The 20,730-nt window shown below is 39.9% G+C and overlaps 1 protein-coding gene across 1 annotated transcript in view; it reads left to right on the top strand.

Moving 5' to 3' along the window:
• LOC119793872 (plexin-B2-like) overlaps window positions 1-20,730 on the top strand; it is a 214,655-nt gene that overhangs the window by 125,808 nt on the left and 68,117 nt on the right. The gene's annotated exons all lie outside the window — the stretch shown is intronic.

Below are 20,730 nucleotides of genomic sequence, written 5' to 3'. Positions count from 1 at the left end.
AGAGAAAGGAATGTGGTGCTGATTTAAACCTCTTTTCTAATGGCTTCTATTCCAGCACTTGTCCATAAATAGCCATGAGTAGCTCTGCTGGGCGTTCAGCGCATGAAGGCATTTTAACTGTTAGAAATGTTTTGACATGTGGTAACGCGCTGTTTTTTCTTCTTCTTCTCTATAAACCATTTCACATCAATCATCTTTCAGCAGAATAATGTCTTCTTTGCGTCTCACTTTTAGACACTTTGGCTCCAAATGAATCGGAGGCTGTTCCATTTCTCCTAATGGTGTTAAATAAAGTTTAGATTTGCCTTTGAAGGTTTTTATTATAATTACCCAGTACTGACATGTAAACTGTTTGACCTCAGTGTAAACGCCATCGGTTACCAGAACTTTACCACTTTATTACATCACTTTTGTTTCTGATTTAGAATGATGTCATCAAGAAGAGGATTCTGGGGAAAATTGGTACCTTCAGTTTGATCTAAACCCCGTTTAGAACAATGTAATAGTGCAGGGATTCCCAAACATTTAACCAAGAGATCACGGATTAGCGGAACACGGTCCGGATCTGGACCCAACCTGATTTAAAACATTTATAAATTACTGCATGTTGTCTGATGACGGTGCTAATTTTACCTGCGCCGCTTCTCCTGTTAAACGGTAAAGTCCTCCGGAGCGAGGGCGTAGGTTTGATTTCAGCTTTGGTAGGGATACTATTGGCCTGATGTCATTGGTCCTAAAGAAAAATTATGCACGCTCGTTTTTTTATGCTTGACGTGAAAATCAGGGTGTATTTTGTTTAAAGAGAAAAGCAGCATTTCTTTCTACATTTCTACAAATTTTATAAGCGCTACACACACTAGATGCTGTTTATCAACGTTTGAATCTTCATCGGCTCTGATGAATGAGGAATTGTGACTTTTTTTCACTTTGAAAAGGTTTGCATTTGAAATGACCAGCGACTAGGACTAGAAAGTAAATCTGTGCCTATTTAACAAAATATTAAATTTTCAATTCAGTTTATTTATATAGCGCCAAATTCACATCATGTCATCTCAGGTCACTTTACAGTTAAACCAGATCATCCGGTCAAATTGATACAAAGTTTTCAGTTTTTACCCACATCTGTATTCTCTGATTCCCATAAACAACATAAAGTTTTAGCTTAATGATGAAATTTTTACTAAAATAATAAAGTTTTGCATTATATTCTATTAAAGCCAAGCACCATCCTCCGGTTTCTGATCCTAGATTTCTCTCAGCTCTATAATAATAGGAAGGAGGGGGTGATTCAGAGAGCGAGACGATGAAAGGAGAACAGGTACAGGTGAGAGATGAACTAAATATAAAGCGAATAGATGTTAAAGTTCGAGGGGTTGAAAACTGGGGAGAGAATTGGAGTATATGAGCAGAGAGGTGAGGTTTCACCACAGTGAAGAAGGGAAAGGTGATGAAAAGTAAATTAAATGTGAGCACCTATTGAGGCTGAGATGAAACAGGTATCCAGGGGCTGCAGAGGTGCTTTTTATTAAAAGTCACACAGCACCTCTACCTGTGATCCAATAAACGATCCGGTTTGATTGTAGTAGGAGGCTTTCCTGATATTTAATCATGTCACAGTGGTCCTTCTAACTTTTTTCTCTTTTTATTTTTCTGCTCCGTTGAAAAAGGAGATTTAGCAACTTCAGATTTTCTATAGAAAAAATATAAAAAGAACTGCAGTAACCATGATCACAGTACTTCACTGTCTGAGCTGAGGTCTGGAAGGTATTTACAGACTCCTAGAAAACGTTGGCATTCAGTAAAATCTTAGGAAAACCTGGAAAAATTCCTAGAACTCCTGGTAAAATCAGGAAAACTTAATCCGGCTACTAGTTTCTCAGCTTTACTGAAGCCAGACTATGAGTTTCAATCTTATCCAATGATTCGCCAATGGAAAAACCCAAAATTCTGCTTTATAAAAAATAACTAGTTATAATAGTTTAAACCCACACAGACATCGGGAGGAAGCTTCAAGCTGTTCAGCCAACAGTTACTTCTATGTTTATCCAACTCTGTCAATCAAAGTTTATGTGGAAGGAAAATGTTTTCCTGTTTACTGAAGTTAAGTCAACTCAGCAGTCTGTCTAGACATTTTAGAGCAGTTCATTCTTCTTTCTATTGATCAGCTTCATGGAGGGACTGTTTTCTTTTCCTAGCATCGTTGCTAGGTATGGAAAGCACATTAAATCAGCACGATATAACAGACAAACTGGCCTCATCAGTGAAACTGTAGAGGAGGTTTTTAGAGGAAGATGAGGCCCCAGTAACAGCCATGCAGATGAGCTGAAGGTTCCTATCAAACTCTGGTTCCAGAAAATCTTAAGGAACCACAGAATGATGACCTCCATGCCACAATAGTCCCACGATCTTAGCACGGCAAACAAGATAACCGTTGAGTTTAAATGGAACTCAACTGAACTGGACCGTGCCAGACACAACTGAACCGCGCTAAATCTGGTACTAGTTCAGCAGTAGGGCTCGGCACGTTTCATCGGAGGCTCGGTTCTATGATGGCAAAGACTTAATGAGCAGACGGCGTCATATTTACAGTCAAATGACTCATTTTGCGGGTTTTCCGGCACTTCCGGCTACGCTACAAACGTCTTCTCAGCCTATTAACGGTAAACTACATCAAAAGAGCGCGGTGGGACCTGGGGGGATGCAGAGGCTCTCTTTAAAATTTGGGTGCAGGACCCTATCCAGGCACAGAAGTTCCTGAATGTAGGGCCCTTTAATTTCCGCGATCACGGAATCGCGGACGGAATCGTGGAATTGGCAAATTAACGTGAAATCTAGTGTAAACGTGGAATTTCTACATTTGAAATGAAATTCTGTTTTTGTGTGGGAGAAGAACGTACGTCGGGGGGAAATGCACACCGGGGGGCACAACCCCTCCCGCTCTATCATTTCCGCTCACCCTCCCCCATCAGAACATTGAAAAACGGGGGAAGCGGCTCTCCACAGCTCTGCTTTCGGTGAAAAAGTTGAGAAACACGACGCTAAGCCCTGAGCACAGAGCCGAGCAGTTCCCTCGTGACTTTTACGTGTCAGGGGAACTATTGTTTTGCAAGTTTGGTCAATATTCCATTGATTGGAAGCGCAGAAAAACATACATAAAACCGAAAAAACGTAATTTTCCAAAATTAAAACCGAAAAAACGGAATTTGGGAAAAAATAAAACGAAATTCGGGAAAAAAATAAAACCATTTTTGTTTGTGTAATTCCCGCCTTGAGAGCTGTAGTATCGTGGACCGCAGATAGGAGGTGAGGAACCGTGCTAGCGTGATCTGTAAATGGTTGTAAGAACCGAGTTCTGCACGGTTAACTGATCCAAGCTCGGTCTGAACTTGGCATTGATCGGTTTCAGAGGGCTGGAGGAAATTAGCCTCGTGAGACCATCCTGATCTCGCGAGCTTTCAAAGGTTTCACTCGCAGATCAGTCTGGAGATTCTCCGATAAAGAAAATTTGGAGCCGTTCACCAAACGAACGTCCAGTCAGCGTTGGCTTTGAGGCGGGTTGAGGTGTGACGCAACGAGAAGCGCGACAGTTCAGTCTAAAGAACATGGCGGCTTCAGCCGATGAAACTAGCGTTAGCGTGGCTATCGAGCAAGTTTTATCGGAATTACAGAGTATTTCTTCACTGAAAGAAGAGCAAAACACTGCTCTGGAGGCTTTTCTCAGAGGAAAAGATGTTTTTGCTCTTCTCCCGACTGGTTTCAGCAAGAGTTTGATCTATCAATTGGCTCCTCTTCGTCGTCGCTCTGTTAGTATGTCATATGCTTCGTTGATCAACTTTTCACACATTTGGTTTTTCTTAGCTGCACTTATGTCTGTTTAACCTTTCTTATTAAAAATCATCCAAATCTCCTTTAAAAGTCACTCGGTGTCAAACTGTGAAACCATGCAGATATTTTCCTCTGCAGATTTTCTTTCCTCTAACTATTCCAGGCAGCTCTTCTTTTGTTTGCACCAAGTCCAAAGAAAACTTTTGAAGACCTTCCAACAGTCTGGGGAACTATTGATCTGACTGCTATGAGAAACTTTTATGGCTTTAAATAAAACTTTAATGTAATTATGGCAACATTTTAATATAGATCTTTGATACAAAAAAAAATCCTTGTTTACTGCATTCCTAAAAGGAAAAACGTTGGTTTAACCAGTGAGAAGAGCAAGATAGGAGAGCGACCTTTTCTTTCTGCTACTTTTATAATTGATTTTAACTTTCCGCTCTGAGAGAGAAAGAGAAGAAACTCCCGTTCTGCCTCTCAGGACGATAGATCAGATAGAAGCAGAAGAAAGTGACCGATTCCTCCTCTCTGCCTGCCGATGGGCTGGTTGACGCGCACAGTTGAAAAGTTCAAAGCAATTTGTTTCTCTCTCACACCCAGTCGATACCCTGAGAAATATTTACAGACTTGGTGTTTTATTATAACAAAGCGGCTACGTGATGCCGATTGCAAAGACGTGCAACAGCCGTCACCAATGGTGCAAGGATATAAATACCCCCACCAAGCGTCTCACTTCAGAAGTCTGAAAATGTTTAGTTAAATAAAAATATTATAGGTGCTACTTGGACAGAATGTGTCGTGTTAATAAGGCTTCTGATCAGAATAGTTGAACTCTGTATGTGTTTTGCTATTTTTTAACAAAAGGGGCTTTTTAATCTGATTTCTATTTGTTTCCCATTTAGAGCTTTGATGTTTTTTTTAATGCAAATAATATACAATAATGTGAGAATCCATTTTTTTAATAAAATTAACTATAAAACATGCAGAGGTCTGGAGAAATGTGCATTGGTAAAGAAAAAAAAGCCACAATATGAAATACTGATACCTTTTTGGTTAAAGGTGGAATTGCAGTTGAACCTGCTTCAAAAAGTATTGATATTTAAACTCTATATTTTTAATTTAATACTAACTGGGCATCATATTGATACTGAAGCATATTTTTTATTCATTTAAGATACATTACAGTGATATAATCTGAGACAATCTGAAGGTATTGTCAAATACTGTGTTTGCAGTTATTTATTTTGCACTCATTTGCACTGTTATTTAACTAGCGTCTGTAATTATGATGACAGCATTTTCATTTGCAGATTGAAAAAGATGTGAAATGTTTTTGTGCCTTTGATTGTTTAGCTTTTGCTTATTTAATTGACCTGGTATTAATATGCTTTGAGTAATGCATATTTTTATCTATATGGAGTCAACCTGCCCCAGTTTGTATTAAACCTGAGGACTAGGGCTGGGTTAAGTAATCGATTTAATCGATTTTGAATCGATTCCTTTTGCATTTTTGCAAAATCGATGTCTAGGGAATGAAACGTTTTCTTGGTCACGTGACGTGACGCTTGCGGCGCTCGTACGAAAGGAAAACCAGCATGACGAAACCGGTAATGCAAGCCAACGCTAACTCAACTACAGGAAAATGAAAGTAATAAACTCACCGTTGAGTTAGCGTCAGCTTGCTGGTTTTCCTTTTGTATGAGCGCCGCAAGCGTCACGTCAAGTGACTAAGAAAACGTAACGGGATTGGCTGGGCGTTGGAAGCCACAATCCATTGCTAATGTCTGTGACCTGAAGTAACCCTTCCCTTTTTACACTGAATTTAGACGCCAAATTTAAGACGGTGAAATAGAGCCAGTTGAATCTCAGGAGGCTGAAAATATTGACTTTGAATTTTGAAAGGTTGAATTTTTTTATATGCAGATATTTTTAACACTCAAAAATTAAACTGAAAAATAAGTATTGAAAATGTAATCCCTTTGAAATAGTAATGTGAATTTTTAGCTTGAAGAGAAAATAACAAATGAAATTTCAACTGTGTAGAAATAATTACAATGAATATTTTTAGGCCAAAAATGTGTTCCGAATATATTTCAACACTGAAACAGTAAGAACAAACGTACATTTAAATTTCAGTGGCATTTTTAATTAAAATCCCAGCGACACAGATTTACTTCCATAGAGTTTGATTACTTTTATAGTGACGCACGTGACTTTCACATTCTGTGACAACGCTTTTCACAAACAAGTTTGCACTTTTGAGACAGTTTTGTTCACGTCTCACTTTTAAACTATCCGATTTACAAGTTTAAACGTTGTGTTTAAAACACACAAGTGTTTAGAAACACAGCTGAACCACTTTCATTGTTGTAAAAACAGATCGAATTGAATTTAAAATCGATTTAGAACTGTGCTGAAAATACCCAGCCCTACTGAGGACCAGAACTGTTTCATTTCAACCTAAATCAGAACTAATTAAATGAAATTTACATAAACGAAACCAAAACATCATCCATGTTTGTTTCAGTGAATTAACCAGCATATATGATGGCAACAGAGGTGGGATAGTGTCTTCTTTTTCTCAAATATCTGCAAAAATATAGTAAATTTTACATCTTTCTTAATAAAGATGTTGGGTTCTATGGATTTTTTATGAAACTTGTGCAACATTTAAAGGACAAAGACTCTAAGCAGAGGAAGGAAGAGATGAAACAAGTAAAGCAATAGATAAGTTGAGAGGAATGCAGCCTGTGAAGCAGTGAAAAGGGAAGCCTTGGTTTGTTATCAGAAACATTCAGAGTGGAAAGAGATGGAGGCACAGATGGCTGAGCGGGCAAAGAAAACACAGACGGACTGCAGAGCTGCAAACGCATTCATTTAGATTTATTTACTATTAAAGAACAATTGCATACAGTTTAACAAAGATATTTTTTGACTTTGACTTTTTGCCAAATTTTTTGCAAATATCTTTTTTTTCCTTTATAGAGACCGTTGATGGTTATTTTCTTGTCTGATTGAATTGTTTTCAGAATTTCTTGTGTATTTAATGTCATTTATCTGAGTTTTATTTTAAATGTACATATTTTAAGCTTATTTTATTTATCCTAAACATCAAAAATTGAGAATTATACATTCTAGACCGTTTGGTCTTTAAATTGTTGAATATGCTGATTATTTGAAGGCTGAAAGTAAATACATTTGGGCTTTGGAATTTGAAACTTAATTAGATAACATGGCTGGAATAAAAGCAGGAACTTAAATAATCGTCTCTTATTAACTCCAATTTAATATATTTCAGTTTATTTATATGGCGCCAACTCTCACCACATGTTATCTTAAGGCACTCCGGTGTTTGAATGGATGCCAGAAACATTATTACCGGTAGTCTTTATTCCTTTATAATTTGGTTCTTTTTGCTAAAGTTTGGAAGGTTCTGACCCTTTGGAGCTAAATTGATGTTTAAGGGAGGTTTGTGCGCTAACTTGATATGGAATAAAAGGACAGCAAACACTTTTCCTATAATTGTTTCTTAAGTTTATTCTCTATGGTTTATTGACTTTATCCCTCAGTGTATCTACTTCAGATCCATTTGAAATAAAATATATTCTCCCAAATTAATATTTTCACAAATTCCCACTGGAAGGTCAACATAACTATTTATTTTTTATGTTGTTGTTCAAAAAGGAAACAGTGAGGACGATAATGAGACTTTACTGAACTTTACCGCTAAGATGGATGAAGAGAATAATGAGAAAAGCAGTTACCCTGCTGCCTGATGTTACATATTATGCATTCGTCCATATTGGCAATAGGACTTGGATAACAGTGCATTAATGATGCAGTATATGAACTCCTCAGCAGGATGCTAATATCCAGCCGTTATAGCCTTTCAAGTTTAGAGGATAACTGAAGGAGAAACTTTATATTAAACGACCCCAAGGCACTACCAGTCTATATCGCTTTATATTCCAAGTGAAATTGTTTCAATATTGCAAATCTAACTCCTGCTTACTAAATAGATCCTCCTCTCTGCTCCCGTTCTGCCTGAAATGAATGTTGGCAGCAGCGCGATAGGAATCACTCCAGTCAGACCTGATTAATAGTTATCACACTTCCATCTGTGCATTTTGGAGCCGCAGCCAAATATAACTTCTTCCAGACCGGCTCCCTTAATAAACCTGATGTCATCATTTTCTGCTCTCATTGCGCAATAATGTCGGATTCCAGGAAAATAATAAAATGCCTGAAGAAAGCCAGAACTTTAGATAAATGTTGGACGTTATCTTCTTTACTTTCATCATAGCATCTTGTATGCTGGACTTTTAAATTGCTTTTTATTCAGCATCAATGCTGAGTGAATTGTTTTTGTTGTTGCTGTATTAATATGACCTGGTTAAATACCCAGAGTTTTCAGATTAAATGTATTATTTATAATTGTTGCTTTATTCTGTTTTTAATCATTTGTCAGCTTTACCACTTTCTGCTATTTCCTTTAACCTTTTTCCCTTCAATACAATAACAAATAGTCCTTTTTTAGTTTGTATATCCAAATCCACAGAATACCATAGACTAAAAAACAGCAGAATAAAAGGCACAGACTTAACTTGAAGGTTGTTTAATCAAAATGTAATTTGGTTTCTGAAAAATTAAAACTAGTCACCAGAAATGCTTGATAAACTTAGTTTATGCATGCAAAAAAAAGAATAAATAAATAAAATAAAAGCAGACCTGCTGTGATAAAAAGGCAAAATCAAGCAGTAATTGCATCGTTATTGATCTGTGTCTTGTCTTGTTTTAGAAGCTGATTGGGTTAGTCTGTTTTTACAGTCAAAGTTTTAGATTTAGTTCATTTTTTAAGGAAAAGGTCAAAGGTTTGGAAATAAATGTTTTTAACTAGTAAAAACAGCATGGTTGTAGTATTCCCCGCTAGCTATCCTGAGTTTTATTCCTAAAGATGAGTACAAACAGAGACCATGGCATTCAAACAGATGTTTCTTTATAAAACTTAAAGAATGTTGGAGCTGCAAATAAAAAGTTGGCCCATTATTGATGCATATATATATATATATATATATATATATATATATATATATATATATATATATATGCAAGATTTTTATCTATATCATAAGCATTGGAATATCTAGTTTAAACCCAAAGCTTTGCGTATAGTCTAGAATGATGTTGTTGGAATGTTCCCAGAAGCTACTAAACCATATTTGTGTTTTTTTGTTTTCATTCCAAAAGATGAGAACAGGCCTGTATTTTCTTTACCGTTCATACCTGCTATTTGTTTGCAGTGCTGTTGCCGATTGGCCCTGGTGTTGGGACTCGGGGATACAGCCATTTTCACACCCTCATCCTCATTTAGCTAAGGCGGTCTGCACCACTTAGATCACGGCCTTAGTGTCATCGAATGAGAAGCACTGTTTAAGACAGACGTCAGTTTAGCCAATATAATCCTGTCCAGGGTATAGGCCTTACCTGAGCTAAGTGCTCCCGATCAGTGATCACCAGAACATCCAGAACAGAGCCATGCACAGAACAAAGCAGCTGGCTCTCCTCAGAAGGTGGAGGCGACTCTGGCCCTCCCTCTGGCCCTCCCTCTACAGGACGTACTTACGTTTGCCAAGCCATCTGATCGTTGAACTGAACATTCTGATTCTAATTCTCCATTGCTGTCTCAATGTCCATCAATAATGTTAGTGTCCACCCTCTGCACATCAATAACCGCATCAAAGTCTATGATTCTCAAACATTCCCCTCAGAGACACGGTCTACTGAGGCAGCTTCATCATGTCGCTTGGAAACGTCACGGGATGGCAGCTGCCTGTATGATGGCTGAGGATCAATGTGTAGAGGTTGAAAAGTAAAGGCAACATGACAGTTCTCTGAGGAGGCCCCATGTTATACAAGCCCACTAACACATGCTACTACCACATCATGCTACTACCACATCATGCTACTACCACATCATGCTACTACCACACCATGCTACTACCACATCATGCTACTACCACATCATGCTACTACCACATCATGCTACTACCACATCATGCTACTACCACATCATGCTACTACCACACCATGCTACTACCACACCATGCTACTACCACATCATGCTACTACCACACCATGCTACTACCACACCATGCTACTACCACATCATGCTACTACCACATCATGCTACTACCACATCATGCTACTACCACATCATGCTACTACCACACCATGCTACTACCACACCATGCTACTACCACATCATGCTACTACCACATCATGCTACTACCACACCATGCTACTACCACACCATGCTACTACCACACCATGCTACTACCACATCATGCTACTACCACACCATGCTACTACCACACCATGCTACTACCACATCATGCTACTACCACACCATGCTACTACCACATCATGCTACTACCACACCATGCTACTACCACACCATGCTACTTCCACATCATGCTACTACCACATCATGCTACTACCACACCATGCTACTACCACATCATGCTACTACCACATCATGCTACTACCACACCATGCTACTACCACATCATGCTACTACCACACCATGCTACTAACACACCATGCTACTACCACATCATGCTACTACCACACCATGCTACTACCACATCATGCTACTACCACATCATGCTACTACCATATCATGCTACTACCACATCATGCTACTACCACATCATGCTACTACCACACCATGCTACTACCACATCATGCTACTACCACACCATGCTACTACCACATCATGCTACTACCACATCATGCTACTACCACACCATGCTACTACCACATCATGCTACTACCACATCATGCTACTACCACACCATGCTACTACCACACCATGCTACTACCACACCATGATACTACCACACCATGCTACTACCACATCATGCTACTACCACACCATGCTACTACCACATCACGCTACTACCACATCACGCTACTACCACATCACGCTACTACCACACCATGCTACTACCACACCATGCTACTACCACACCATGCTACTACCACACCATGCTACTACCACACCATGCTACTACCACACCATGCTACTACCACATCATGCTACTACCACATCATGCTACTACCACACCATGCTACTACCACACCATGCTACTACCACATCATGCTACTACCACACCATGCTACTACCACATCACGCTACTACCACATCACGCTACTACCACACCATGCTACTACCACATCATGCTACTACCACACCATGCTACTACCACATCATGCTACTACCACATCATGCTACTACCACACCATGCTACTACCACATCATGCTACTACCACACCATGCTACTACCACATCATGCTACTACCACATGGCAATGGTACATCATCATAATACCTCATGGTAATGCCACATCATGGTAATGCCGCATCATGGTACTACCACATCATGCTACTACCACACCATGCTACTACCACATCATGCTACTACCACACCATGCTACTGCCACATCATGCTACTACCACATCATGGTACTACCACATGGCAATGCTACATCATCATAATACCTCATGGTAATACCATATGGTAATGCCACATCATGGTAATGGCACATCATGGTACTACCACACCATGATACTACCACGTCATGGTAATACCACATCATGGTGATCACACAGGGCAATGCTACATCATCATAATACCTCATGGTAATACCACATGATAATGCCACATTATGGTAATGCCATATGGTAATGCCACATTATGGTAATGCCTCTTCATGGTAATGCCATATGGTAATGCCACATCATGGTAATACCACATCATGGTAATGCCACATCATGGTAATACCACATCATGGTAATGCCACTTCATGATATTGCCACATCATGGTAATGCCACTTCATGGTAATGCCATATGGTAATGCCACATTATGGTAATGCCATTTGGTAATGCCACATCATGGTAATGCCACATCATGGTAATGCCACTTCATGGTAATGCCACATCATGGTAATGCCACTTCATGGTAATGCCACTTCATGGTAATGCCACTTCATGGTAATGCCATATGGTAATGCCACATTATGGTAATGCCATTTGGTAATAACACATCATGGTAATGCCACATCATGGTAATAACACATCATGGTAATAACACATCATGGTAATGCCACTTCATGGTAATGCCATATGATAATGCCACATTATGGTAATGCCATTTGGTAATGCCACATCATGGTAATGCCACATCATGGTAATGCCACTTCATGGTAATGCCATATGGTAATGCCACATTATGGTAATGCCACATCATGGTAATGCCACTTCATGGTAATGCCATATGGTAATGCCACATCATGGTAATGCCACATCATGGTGATCCCACAGGGCAATGCTACATCATCATAATACCACATGGTAATACCATATGGTAATGACACATCATGATAGTACCACATAGTTTCCTTTTATTTCATTTCTATAAAGAAATGTTTTTTTCTCATTAAACTCCTTCCTTAGACCAGTTTTTCTCTGGTTAAAAATCGTGGCAGAGTATGAGCCGTTGGAATCACAGCCTAACAGCAGAATAAGGAGATTTATCTGGGTTGGATAAGCAGCTGCAAGACCTCTTGTTCATTTGCAGCTGCAGATAAATCTTTATGATTCATAATGTTTGAGCTTGCTAACCAGCTGCTTTTAAAGTTTGCGATCCAGGCAGGCGCCTGTGATGGATATCAATCTGTGCATCGCTGCATTGCAGGTGTGTGCTTGAGAATGTATGAGCATTTCCCATCAGTCACCTTCTTACTCCCAGTTTCTGTCCAGGCTTCCTTGCAGGTGTGTGCTTTGCTCTTATCACATAAACCTAAACACACTGGGTATAATGGAGCGGGGCAAACAGTGCAAAGGCAGGTTCTAGCAATAACATTCCAGCCGTACATCCAGGGCTGTGTGTTATCCGGGTGCAAACCCAGACCTAATTCAATCTCCCACCTTGTTATTTTATTGGCTCTTTTATCTCCCTAAATGTGCAGCGCCTTAGATTGCTGCGGTCAGACGGTTCAGCCGATCCAGGCTGGGTGGAAACGCTCACCACACCGTTCTACAGGAAAGTGCCACCTGCACGAGTCCCCCCATAATTGGTGTCTGCTCACACGTTATCAGAGGTTCCAGCAGCTCTTTTCTAATTAGCGGTGGGGTGAGCTGACTGCAGAGCTTCACTGCGGGAGGTGTGGCCCGCTGTGATTCTTCTGCACTTCTTATTTTGTTCTCTCAGCAGGTACCGCACAACTTAGGTCTGCGCATATGAACACATGCATGTTCATTTGTACCTTTTTCTAAGTGGGAAAGAAAAGTTATTATCATTTTGTACAAATTTAACAACAACAAAAAAATGTCCACCCTCTCCACATCATGGTGCTGCAACCACTTTGAAAAAATCAAATACTGCGGGTAAGTCAGTATTATGGAAACACTCAATGATATCTGGTTTGATATCTCAGACATCGTTTTTGTAGCCATCATCATAGACCTCACATCCTTCCAGCTTCATATTCAGTCTCGTTGGTAAACTTCATTTAAACAGTTTCATTTTCTGGACTCAAACCCAATGATGGAAAAGGAAGCTTAACTGCTCCACTCTAGCTTTATTTCGGGAGAACCAGTGTGTCCATGTTCCTAAAATATGATCCCATTGCCCCCCTCAGATGAAAGGAAACTGCTCGGGATGTCCTAAACCTTCCAATGCATCAGGACCATTGGTAGCAAAATGGCTTTTGACGTTCCTGCTAAACTTGATCGTTTAGATTGCAATCTTAGGCTTTAAAACATCTGAATCTTTAGACTGTTTTCAATGTGTCTACTTTTGCGTTCTTGTGTGCTCGTGAAACGTCATCATATGGCCCATATGCTTATTTAATGCGGAATTTAAAAAATCATTTCTGGAGTTGAGAGGACCGCGGCAACAAGTGGACCTCCGAGGCTAACAGCGGCCAGCGCTAACGTTAGCCCGTCTGCAGCAGCCCTCTCTCTGCATAGCCTTGTGTGAAGTACTGATGGCAAATTCTTTGTTTTATTAGACAAAATGTTCATTTGATTTGTGTTTATCTGACTGTGTTCATTATTATTCCTCCACTAAATGAAAAAAGTCAGAATTTATTATCTAGAGACTATTAATAACAGAAGGTGAAATGCAGCTCCAGAAAAGCCGAGTGTGTGGTGATGTCATCAGTACGCTCCTGTTCCAATTGACCCGTATTTATGTTACGTGCTCCTGTTCTTCCTGAGTCCAGACCTTCCTATTTTCTTCTTAATAACCTACTTTGCGAGGACACGAGTCTGTAGTCGCGTTCTTGTGAATGGAGAAACATCCTTTGAGCTGATGATCTCAAATAGAGGATCGTGCTATCGCCACAAACTCTGTGGTCTGGCTGAAAATGTGTTTTTATGGAACGCACAAGACTAAAGACATTTTTTAGCCTATTAATTAGTGTTCTTAGCCTTTTTGGGATATTTTTACAAATGCTCTTTTTATTGGAGAAGTTTGTCAGAATAGAAAAATTGAGCCAAAGGCCCAACTTAATTTTTTTATTCAGTGAAGCAAAGATGACCATTAACTTCTCCCGCAGAGACAGAATGCAACAGGGACTTTAACTTGATGCGGTGGCTCTGTGGAAGTGCAACGTTAAAGCCAGAATAAGGCTGATTTATGCTCAGAAACCAGGTCGTCTGCATGTGTGTCGCAGTCAACGCAGACACTCTGCTCCACCTTAGCGGCTGGTTTTGTTTGTATGACCGCCATTGTGGAAAACGACTGGTGAAGATGGACCAGCTAGGTGCGCGAGAACGCTGGGACCCTTTTTCCCCATCGATCCCCGCTATTTTTCGCCCACATGTCTCTCCGTTGCCTCGGCCGTATCTAGACCCACAGCTAGTTCCTGATTGGCCCGCTTGCGTTGTGGCGTAGATAACGGCGCAGCCCACGCTTCAATATTTGGCATAAATCAAAAATATCTGCGACAAACTCACTGCAACGTACTGCTGCAGGACAATAACCAGCCTTTAAGGCTGGAGTTTCACTTCCTTACACTGCATGAAAAGTGAGATTTTCGTCCCCGTAAACCCCCGTAAACTCCCGCAGATCTGCCTGATTTTCGTCAGTTTCCGACAATTTGCAACCCGTGCTTGTCCGCGTTTGTCGTGCCACAAATTGTCGGAAACGGACTCTGACGTATGTGGAGAGCGATCAGCTGTACTAATGGCCCTTATTAGCATATGAATGCAGCAAACCCGCGCGGCTGGCCAGGTCTGGCTTGAATAAACTTCTCAGTATTGGCTGAAACCCCTATTCTCAAACAAGTGAAATCGCTCGTGATTGGCAGCAAAACCACACGTGGCCACGCCAGGCTTTAATTTTCTTACTGAGTATTGGACGGAACCACTTCTTTTTAAACAAGTAAAGTCGCTCGTGATTGGTTGGCATATATATATATATTTACATATATATATTTATTCATTCATATATATATATATATATATATTCATATATTTATTCATTCATATATTTGTTCATTCATATGCTGTGTATTTATGTTATCCTACACTACTACACAATTATTATGCTACCATCAAGGACATGAATGAATTTATACAGGAAATGAAGATTTGCCAGGAAGCTGTTTATGCAAAGAAAGAGCTTTATTAAAACACACACAACTATATACAACGCGTATCCAAACACATGCGTATCTAAAAATTACAACTCCGTGAACGGTCCGTTTGCTTCCTCGGGGTTGGAGGTAACTGGCAGCATTCCCTCCGAGGCAGGTCCGATGTGCAGACGCCTACTGTGCGTGGCCCTGTACTTCGGCATCGCTTCTAACCGGGACTGCAGCTTAACACAGAGTTCAGTGAGATCCGGCCTACGAAATGGCGGCGACCGTACAATCCATCCAGAGACACCGCCGACGACGCCATCTTCTTCGTCGGACATGAGGTCGACGGTGGCGGACTTCCAGAGTTCCACTTCCTCATCTGCCAGCACACTCTGCCTCGCCTTCAGCAGCTGAAAAAAAAACAATGAATCAGCGCACTGCGTACGGACACAACACATCTATCAATGCACCTGAAAAATAGTCACCAAATAAAGTCTTACCCTCTTTCTTCTGGCCTGACTCCGAGCAGATAGCCTGGCAGCCTCCGCACGCAGCGTGCTGGCTAGCAGCGTGTATCTGAAGCTCCTGCATACCGTCTCATAATACGTCTTACAGGCAGCTGGAAAACAATTAAATGAGAGTGGTATGAATAAAAAAAAAAAAAAAAAATCAAACGCAAGTCACAGTAACAAGGAAGGAGAAAACATTAAAACGAGTCACTTCCACACAATGTCGTCTTTATCAACATCGTGCAAATCCGAGCAAATAGGAGGTCACCGCCTCATTGTGAGGCGACTGTAGTCTGTGAAAAAAAAAAAAAAAGTACAGCTATGGTCGGTATCCATCCGTATCCATGTCCTTTTACCGCTGAATGAAAGCATATTCTTTAAACCTTACCCCTGCTCCGGTTCATAGCGCCTGCAATTAGTCTCCGAGTTGTTAAGACGGCATATTGCTTCCTGTGAATCACAAAAAATACACTTTAATAAAGCTTTAGGCTAGGCTGCTTTTAGCTTACCTAGCTAGGCTAGGTTGTCTTTAGCTTGCCTAGCTAAGCTAGGCTGCTTTTAGCATAGCTACCAGTAATCGAACATATATTTACCGCTAGCGTGGCGTTGTGCACCCGTCTTCTCTTCCTCGAGTTCGTAGCATCGAATTCTCCAGCTGAGTGAGGCGCTCATTCATGTCGGCAGTATGTCGGGCAAGCTGACGAGACAGTCCGCTGATAGCAATCAGCAGTTTCTTCTCGTCAGTCTGCGGGCTGGCCGAAAGTTGTGGACTAAGAGCAGTTGGAGGCGAGTTGAACGCGAGACGTCGTGCAGCCATTGTTCACGTAACAACAAAATACAAACACGGTAAATGGAGATGAAGTTCACAACACAAACATGTCTGCTAATATGCTGGTCTCGCGAGAAGTCGTAGTGCACAAAAGCTCACACGTGATTGGACGATGGGGCCGAAGGCTCATCAGGCTCCTCCAATCACATACGACGTCATTGTTATACGGAAGGACTCGCGAGAAGAGCTCGCGTCGCTCCATTCTGGAAGGTGGCGGTAATGCACCTATAAATTGTTTGCAATTGCAATTGTTTGTCTCCATAAGATTGAATTTGAGCAGGTGGACATTAGAGATAATAAATGCAACAACAAGTTTTTGAATCAATATTCTATAAATAATATGTACCCAGGAAGAACAAAAAGCACAGCTCTCTTACAAACTTTTAAGAAATCTATGATAGTCAAAATTAGGACAAATTATTTGAAATTCCCAATTCCTCGTAAATATAAAGAATTACAATTTAAAATAATAAATAACATATATCCTTCAAATGAGTTTTTAAGAGAGAGATTTAAGTTTAATGTTGAGAATTGTGGCTTTTGTACAACTCAATTGGAAACAACTAAACATCTTTTTTATGAATGTAAAGAAGTATTAAACTTATGGGATCAACTTCGAACCTTTCTGTCTTCTAAAACAATAAATTTAGATTTTATTTCCTGGCAAAACATTCAATTCGGTTTATCCATTAAAGAAAAAAAATTTGGAATTTTTAATCAATATTCTAATAATTGTAACAAAGTATTATATCCATAAATGTCGCTATGCAAAATGCTCCCTCTCAATCTCTGCTCTCAAAAATGAACTTTCCCTTTTCAAAAGATGTCTGAGAAAGATGCAGAATTTAAATGCAATTAAATTGTTTGAGTTAATTGAAGAATTTCAGTTGGTAGTCCCCACTGATTAATTTACTTTAACTACTATTATTATTTTATTTATTTTTATTTATTTCATTTTATTTTATACTTTGTTCCAGCCTGTGCATTTAATTTTATTTTTCAAAAGCAGGAGTTGTGATATTTCTTCTTGTATTGAAATATTTGTTATTGACTTGTTATTTGAGATTATTGTTTTCTTATATATTCAATAACAAAAAAAAAAAAGGGGAAATCTAAAAAAAAAAATTAACCATTACAGCCAACTGATTCTGATTAAAACTAATTTTTGAAGTAAATTATTTTGTGTATTTTTTTTACATAACATTTGCATACACAGTAATCTAGCGTACTTTAATTAAATAAATCAATTCAAGCTAAAATGTAAGAGTCTATAATTAGGCTATACTGAGCCTGATCTATTTCTACCATCTATTTGGGGGATATTTATTGCCACACTTTGGGCCACTTAATACCAATTTAGCATGCTGACCTATGTCCTTAATCCTTATGTTCCACTTAAGTAATTGTGAATTGAGCATATTGACAGACAACATTTTATTTTTTATCTTAAATGCAAATTAAAAAAAAAAAAATTACTGCTCTAAATGTATTGCTTTGTCAGCTAAAGATCTGTTTTGGTCTCTATACTTTAATTAAATAAATCAATTCAAGCTAAAATGTAAGAGGCTATACCTGATCTCTTTGTATCAGAGATTTTCTTACCCAGGGTTGCAGGGGGGGTAAAACCCCCCCTGCAACCCTGGTTTGCATTTGTATAGCTCACAGCATGTTCATTTACATGTTAAAGCCTCCCCTAGAATTCCATGGGGGGGAGGCATGGGGGGAACACTGCCTAAGAAATTCCACGTCAATTTCTGACAATTTACGGGAGTTTTCGGCGAAGCCTGCAAATTGTCGTAAACTGCCGCTAACCTGAAGTTCCACGACAATCTACAGTGCCGTATATTGACGAAAATCCCACTTTTCATGCAGTGTCAGCGCCACACAGAACATGGAGGATTTTATTCAGCTGTGGGGTTTTAACAACATTTTATGTACTGTGTCAGATGAAGGACAACTACAATTTAACAAGATCCTCACTTCATGATTTTTAGTTGACACTTGTTTTACGTCAATAATTGTTTATATGTTTGAATTGTGTTAAGAAAGTGTTAAAAGTAAAATAAAAGTCTGTTTATCTCGGAGGTCTGAAGGTATACAGGGTATGTTTCCAGGCCCGCTGTCATTGGGGATTACTTCTCATCGTGTCCCAGATTGAACCGCTCAGCACTTTAATGCACCGACGCAGACGGAAAGATCTCCCTCTTTCACCGACACCTCATTTCTTTCCCTTGTATCTCTCTCCAGCTCATAAATACGCATTGATATTCACGCAGCACTCCTCTACTTTCTTAGAATGACGCAATCACACATGCTGCCAGTGTTGGCAGAAGGTTTAGGAGGTGAAACATGCGACGTGTTGTTAGTTTAGCGTCATTGATAGCGTGATAGCCTGACACCAGAGGATTCGTTACGCTTTTTTATTGGATGAACTGAAGAAACAGGAATGAAGTTTCTGGAAATTGCCTGTCCCTTTAAATCCAGGTTAAGTGTTTAAGGAGGAGAAGGGAGTCTGATAAGTGCATAAATGTGAATAAGAAGAAACTAATCAGATAAGTCTCTGTAAGAACCTTAGTTTTTCAGGTCTTCTTCCCGTTTTACTTAGAGTTATAATTCCTAAGAGGCAGGAACTAAAAAACTAGAGTCAGATTCAATCCGAAACACAACTAGAACTGAGCGACATAGAGCACTTTAATTTAAGGAAGTACTTAAAGCGAACCGGTTCTGTTCTGGTTTACTTTGAGCTGAATATAAGTGAAGGACCTCCAGTCGTTTGGTTTATCCTTCCAGACTGAACATCAGCAGCATCTGCTTCATGCGGAGCTACATTTCCTGCTCTATAATTCAACACTTTGTTGGTGGTGTCTACGCCACTTCCTCCTTGTTTTCACTTCATAATTAAAAGCCACCTTAAGTGGGAGAAGTGATGCCTGGAAAACAGATTACGTGTTTGTATCCGGCTTGATTTAATAGATGCTTGAATTAATTTCAAGCGGAGGCGATGCAGAAGGAAGATTATGGGAGGAAATGTTTTAAAGAGCGAAGAAGAGCCGCTCTCCTCCTGCAGGACATGCAGGAAGGAGAGGGAAGCTCCAGAGGAACCAGTTCAATGTTGGCTGCTGGTGATGGATAAAAGCAAACCTGATCAGTAGTTAGTAAAGGAGCTTTGAAAGCTTTAATGTTTGCTTTTTGAGCTCTAGTTCATTTCCAGCACTGTCGGATAAATAGATCCAGTCAGATTTAAAGCCTCCTGCGGTGACAGTGGGAAGGAACAACAGAGTCAAACATTTGTTTTTATGTTTTTAATCAATCAGGTTTTAAAAAGCTGCAATTAGTTCATGATTTTGTCTTTAAGCAGAAGCTTAGAGCCCAAAAATCCAGAAAAAAATCATTTTTTTAATGAAAGACTTGGCTAATTTAGTCTGGATCAGAACAATGATCTCCAACTCACATCCAGACCCGACGGGTCAAACAGACATTAAAATCTGGGCGGTCTTTCCAAACCCCCGGCCTTAAACCCTGATCTAAGAGTATCGATGCTTCTTAAAGCTGTTCTTCCATGTTTCAGATGTTGGTCGGGGGCTTTTTTAGAGGCACGCTCCGCTAATGGCGAGGAGGTTTTTCAGAAAAAGCCTCTGACATGGTGAGAGGATGGGAACGTGCTGGATGTCCGACAGGTTGAAATCCTCCACAGCTCAGAGGAATCACTGTTACAGCTGGATTTTAATGAGTCAGAGTGTGTGTGGGGGGGGGGCTTCCAGCAGCTCTCAGCCTGGGAGGGAGACTTATCTTTGTTTTAATCAGCCTTGAACAGAGGGAAAAGGAGGGCAGGCTCTGCCTCTTTCTCTTTCTTCGGATCTGTAATAAGCCTTCTTGCTCTAAATCCTTTAATCTGAGCAGGAATGAAGGCCATA

This window comes from Cyprinodon tularosa, unplaced genomic scaffold (assembly GCF_016077235.1).
Source record: "Cyprinodon tularosa strain WSP-4 unplaced genomic scaffold, ASM1607723v1 ctg462, whole genome shotgun sequence".
Lineage (NCBI taxonomy): Eukaryota > Metazoa > Chordata > Actinopteri > Cyprinodontiformes > Cyprinodontidae > Cyprinodon > Cyprinodon tularosa.
The sequence above is the reverse complement of the archived record's forward strand: the minus strand, read 5'-3'. Positions and strand labels throughout refer to the sequence as shown.